Source organism: Amblyomma americanum, chromosome 3 (genome assembly GCF_052857255.1).
Source record: "Amblyomma americanum isolate KBUSLIRL-KWMA chromosome 3, ASM5285725v1, whole genome shotgun sequence".
In the NCBI taxonomy this organism is placed as follows: domain Eukaryota; kingdom Metazoa; phylum Arthropoda; class Arachnida; order Ixodida; family Ixodidae; genus Amblyomma; species Amblyomma americanum.
Genome location: NC_135499.1, coordinates 142,750,409 through 142,756,439, shown reverse-complemented (window position 1 = coordinate 142,756,439; position 6,031 = coordinate 142,750,409). Strand labels below are relative to the sequence as shown.

At 47.1% G+C, this 6,031-nt stretch overlaps 1 pseudogene across 1 annotated transcript; it reads left to right on the top strand.

Moving 5' to 3' along the window:
• The first annotated feature begins 1,906 nt into the window (after positions 1–1,906).
• On the top strand, positions 1,907–5,368 carry LOC144124168 (adult-specific rigid cuticular protein 15.7 pseudogene; annotated as a pseudogene). The gene is made up of 4 exons (XR_013313146.1): positions 1,907–1,918; positions 2,303–2,398; positions 2,657–3,014; positions 5,287–5,368. The product of XR_013313146.1 is annotated as an adult-specific rigid cuticular protein 15.7 pseudogene (transcript).
• Positions 5,369–6,031: the final 663 nt, after the last annotated feature.

The following is a 6,031-nucleotide window of genomic DNA, read 5'->3' as shown; positions in this document are numbered from 1 at the left end:
GCGAAGGACAACCTTTAAAGTCAAAATTTTCTTGCTCGTTGGAAGATTAGGCTATTCCAATCAATAAACTAATAACAGTGTCTTCCAGTATTCTACAGCTGCTGCAGAATTAAAAGTGGTGTCTAACGAAGCTGGGCTTGGAGATCGGATCAAGAAGAAGAAATAGGCTTGGGCAGTCCATTTAATGCGAAGGCAATATAACCGCTGGTCGTTAAGGGTAACGGAGTGGATTCCAAGAGAAGGCAAGCGTAGCAGGGGGCGGCAGAAAGTTAGGTGGACGGAGGAGGTTAAGAAGATTTCAGGGATACGGTGGCCGCGGCTGGCAAAGGACAGCGTTAATTGGAGAGACATGGGAGAGGCATTTGCCCTGCAGTGGGTGTAGTCAGGCTGATGATGACGACGTTTCAAAGACTCGCAGAAGAAAGGTATCATTAAAACGTGTGTTCCTCTTGATTGTCATGAATGCAAAGTATGCAAACGCGTGCAACACAAGAAAACAGGAAAATGGACATTGAACACTTGCACCTGCAAATTTCGATACATGAGCAGTAAACGTCGGGGAAAGGCCAGAGACAAGACTAAACAAAGAGAGAAAAAATATTTGCAGGATGCGATTATGCAGTGGGCGAAAAACAAAAACAAAGGCAGTCCGTTACTCGGCGCTAGGCGAATACCTTGTGCTGTCGGGTACTAGTTGCCAAGACACGTGAGTGGCAACCGAAGCTGGAATGTCCTTTTTAGGCGGGGGCCGGGGTGCAAATGTGGAGGTGAAAGCCGGACTCACATTAAATACCCTGTGTTAGCGTCTCGAGGTAACTATTGGAAAACACTGCACCGTGGCGCTTAGATAAGGTTTCGTGTGCCCTGACGACTTTCGTCTCATGTAGTACACTAATCGTAAGGGCGTAAAGAAAGCGGGATGAGAAAAATGAGGACGAGCTAGGTGAACGCTAATCGGTGACTGAATTATTTGCTCGAGTATCCGGCGGAAGGAAAACAAAGGCGCATGGCCAGCCGCAGCCGTAAACGGTAAAGTGATACGACTTGTGATTATAAGACAGGAGATTCGCTAAACTGTTATGAAGGTTGAAGCTTTATATCTACTGCAAAAACGGTTCAACCTATTTGCTTTTTGTAGTTACGCATCCTTCTATCTAGTCACCACAAGTCGTATCACTGTACTGTTACACGCTAGGTATGTGACGCCATTTTTCTTGAGCATGTTACTCGAGTAAACCTTCAGTGGTGGCTTAGCGCTCCTCTTATCGTTTGTTTTCCTATCACGTGATTCTGCGCTGTGCTTCTTTTTGAATGTGCAAGGCAACGACAAAAAGAAATTACGTGTTGTCGTCCCAGCGAGGTGTCTTCAGGGGAGTCTGCTTCCAGAAAGAAAGAGCATCATGAGGAGTTAGGTCAAATCGAAGGGCACGGTCTTTAAGGTAGAGCACATTTCACCCGGGTTGGTAGCACACGGTAAATCAGAGGTCAAGATAACCTCCTCGAGTCGGAACGCACCTCGCCTTCAGGGCGCGAGCAGGTCTTTCACTCAAAGCGTCGCACATTAAGTCGTTGTTTGGTTACGGCGACCCTTACAATCGAGGTCGGACACCCAATTGTCACCTTTCTCGCTCGTTTTCGCACCTGGCGCGGAACTTCGAACTGTATAGCACCGAAGGAAGTGGCCGTTTTGAAGGGCGGCATTCCTAGCGAAGCGGCATCCGGGTCGACCGAAAAACTGGCTAGTTCGCAACAAAAAGCCAAAAATAAAAAGAAACAGGAGAGGGCATTCTGTTTTTACTTCTTTTTTTTTTAAGTTAAAACTGGCAGTTCGCACCACCGGGCTGTATATAAGGGCCGCCCTCCACCGACGCCCATTAGACCCGACCCGGTGCTCGCCATAGGAAACATGATCGCTCAGGTAAGCACTGCCCCACACAGCGCAACCGAGCGCGGTGAACTGGACCGTGCGCTTGGAGAGAGCCGATCGGCTTCCTGCGAGCGGTTCGAACGGGAAGGAACAGCTCGGTGCCGACAAAGCCGCGAGTAAGCCTTTGTGCCTTCGGGGATGTGTGCGAAGCTTGATGTGTGTTATCAGTGGTGGTTAGTATATATTGGTTTCTAATCGATTTCTAGCACTGAGAAAAGTTTTCAATGTCTGTTGTGACTACCCACTAAACGCCTCACTGGTGGTTAGTCACTACGTTCACAGCTACACGTGCAGAGGCCAAGGAGTGAAATAAGGCTTTTGCCTTTAGCTTGCTCACTATATATGCCTGTCGCTCACTGCGGGTGATTTTGTGTTTTTCAGCTGACAGTCGTGCTGGCCCTAGCGGCACTGGTTATCGCAGGAGGCTATGGCGGCCACGGTGGCACCAGCAAGACCTACAGGAAACAAGATGTTAGTATAGTTTTGATTGCTCACGTATTCGAGCCAACGCCCAATGTCATCAATGAACGTTTTTTTGTTGTAGATTTTGCGGTTATCTTCTAATATTTATTTAGCACGCCGGACAACTCTTTTAGCTCAGCAGAAAAAAAACACGTTCTCTTTCGAAATGCTTCACAGATAATTCAGTGAATTTCAAAACTTTTCATTTTCTTTGCTTTTGATGCCAGAGAGAACTGCAATAGACCTAGCTTTTTCCTTCCCCTCCAGGACTACGGCCACTACGGCTTCGGCTACGACATCGTTAACGGCTACGGAGCAGCCAACGGCCGCCACGAGAGCGGCTCGGCGTACGGCCCCGTGCACGGGTCGTACTACCTGGCCGACGCGGACGGGCGCCACCGGCGGGTGCACTACGTGGCCGACAAGCTGGGCTTCCGCGCCGTCATCAACACCAACGAGCCGGGCACCAAGAACAGCCTGCCCGCCGCAGCACCTTACCACTCGGCCCACGGGAAGGCCGTGCCTGCCTATGGACACGGCGGACACGGATACTACGGCTAGGGCGCCTTCAATTCTTAACTGATATGTGAAATCGCTAAAGCACGCTTCTCCCAATTCCAGTGCCGTGAGTAGATTGTTCTTGCTAGAGATCGTTATGTGGAATATAACGCACGGAAGGGACACGCGTTGATTATATGCGAGGCGCCGTAAGGAGGACGCAGGAATAATTGTTCAACCTCTTCGCTTTTTTAAAGGGAAACTGAAGAAGTTTTAGAAGGGCTCGAATGTGTGACACTTATAAGTAAGGCATGCGAAGTCTTCTTGATCTTGCATTTTAAACGGTGACGCTATCGTCGATTAGAACCGCGATGGTTTTCAGGCTTTTCCGCAGCGCGCAGTGCCGGATGGGGGGCACACGATGACGTCATCTACGATGCCCGGTACATTTTCGACGCAGAAAAGTTTACTTTGAAGGAAGAAAACCAACGCCACCGAAAACTAAGCCTTCGATCGAGTCGTTGTTTGCAGGCATCCGACGACATACGGCTGGAACCAGCGAAAACTGACGCAGGACAAGAACAAGTAGGCACACGCACGACACCAGTGGCGTTGTGTGTGTGCCTACTGTTTCGCTGGTTCCACCATTGCGCATTGTGAACCAACTAGCCCAGCAATTTACTCTATTGAACATCCGGCAGGGTGTGCTAGAAGACAGCGGAAATTTTAACTCTAACCGTCGATGATGTAATCACGGAGCTTCTCATCATTTCTCAAATGGTGAGAGGGGAAGCTAGAACTGTAATTGTAGATTTGGTCGCCATTTTGAATTCCAACGCTAAACACCACGGCATGCCTTACCTAGAGCTTATATAATATTATTTTATTCCATGAATATTAGGGAATTCTTAAAAAGTTGTACAGTCGCCCTTGTACTGGGTAGCTCTTCTACAGTGGTACAGGGCACTGCCATTACACAGCACTGGGACACCTTAACATTTCTACCTAATTGAGATGCTGCTGCCGCGGCAAGGCAATTCGACCCCGCGTCTTCAGACTAAAGATCAGATCGTCGACCACTAAGCAATCGCACTGGGTCACTGCATTTTTGCCTGTGGAAGGAAAAGTTGTTTTCGTTTGGGTGTTCAACCTCCGATCACGGAGGCCGCACGTCGGTGGAGGTGAAATGGAAAAGCATTCTTGTATTGTGCTTCTGGTGCACTTAAAAAAAATAAAAACCTTCAGGTAGGCCTCGTGGCCAAAAAAACTGTCTTGTCAACTAATGCATTGAAATTAACCAAAACCTAGACCCTTAAACAAGAAATCAGTGGAAGCAAGGTACAAATCGCGCTTCAATATCTGTAACACAGTAGAACCCTGTCTGTAAGCTTTACCGCAGCGCTGTACTCATTGATAACAGTATAGACAATAGTGGTGTCATAATCAGCATAAGAGAGTGGTCATACAGCTTCTGCCTTCTCCGTTCGATCACATTTCACTAGTCACTCGCGGTAGTACAGGACTTACTGCATTCGCCGCTTTGGACGAAGGTAACGCTGGTGAATACTCTCAAGATTCGGTTACACTAAACAAAAATACCCCCGAAAGCAGAAGATTGGACAGCCGCCGGTGTAGCTCAGTTGGTAGAGCACCGGATGCTAAATTCGGAGGTCGTGGGTTTGGATCCTACCAGCGGCATATAGCTGTTTTTCTTCTCCTTTCTATGCAGTTATTTTTTATGCACAAAATAATTACGCCAATAATATCCCATTGAGTAAGCCCACAAACTATAAAAGAAAGAGAAAAACATTCCCTTATGCTATATTGTTTTGGTGACTGTTGCACATACATAGTGATATACGTAATGATGACAGCAATCAGTGATACGTTAATTGTAGTCGTAACCGATATGAAGTCCTAGTGAAACTGGTGATAAGGCAGTGCCTGAGGTCAACGCGAACAAAAAAGCGAAGGCGAGCAGAACTTTGAGAAATGAAGCACTGAAGACATATTAGTAATGGAAATCATTTGTAGACGGCAAATTAGCATTGTTAATATCACTACAGATTCTATTTTGGCCATAAATTGTGCTGTGTTTACTCGGTTGAAGAGTGAGCCGCATGGTCGAGAGTGCGCGCTTATATGTTAAAAAAAAGAAAGACATCAAGTGTGATGTTTTATTGAAAGGTGTTCCTCTTTGGAGTTTTCACGAGTACATTGCTAAAAGTTCACATTCTACGCGTGTTTCTAATTGTGTAGTTTGGCCCTGATTGCAGTTACACATGCAAACGCGCGTGCGCGCGCGCGCTAACAACCCACTTATTAAGTTTCGTGCAATCAGGCCTCATCAATTAGCAAGAAAGTGCCTCAGTGTAACTTTTATTTTCCCTTTATTTCAGGTTTCGTTCCGTAGTCGCTACCGTCACCTTTTTGTCCAGGCCTCGCGCTGTACTAAAACACAATAAACGATTCATAAGAAAACTAAATGTGCGCTCTAGTTGATTAGTAGTCGTTGTTAGTGGTGCTTGCTGACAACGACGCACAACAAGGTTCGAAAAAATCCCAAGTGCGCACGCGCAAAATGTCTGACCGCGTCAGGCCGCTCGAGGAGGGATGACCAACGGTGTCAAGATTATATAGAGCCGCATGCAGTAGCAGTGCCAACAACTGCAGCGCTTTTACGCGCTGCATGTCTTGAAACCTCTTTCTGTTATAGCGACGCTGTGGTCATGAAAGTTATCTGTACGCTTCTCTTGTGATAACGTACAAATGCACGTTTCCTGCCTTCAGAATGTGCCTTGTACATCTCCTTTTCCTCCATATGCTATTTCTTCATGGGTTCGTCTGATGGTCGTCTGCTGTGGTAATGCACTGTGTGTGTGCACTCTTGAATACAGCGATGCAGTGATTGGACTAACACTGCTCCCATATCCAGTTTTTATATTCGATCTCGCCCTGCCATCTCCTAACCGACCTCGTTAGCTCAGTCGGGAGAGCGAATGCTTCGGATAGGCAGTGGTCCCGGGTTCGATGCCCCTACAAGGACGATTTTTTTTTAACTATGGAGCTTTTGGGAAAGCTGTGCCGCTTTCCTGTTTGATAAAGGATAATAATGATAACGAGTTCTCATTTCATTTCTCTCCG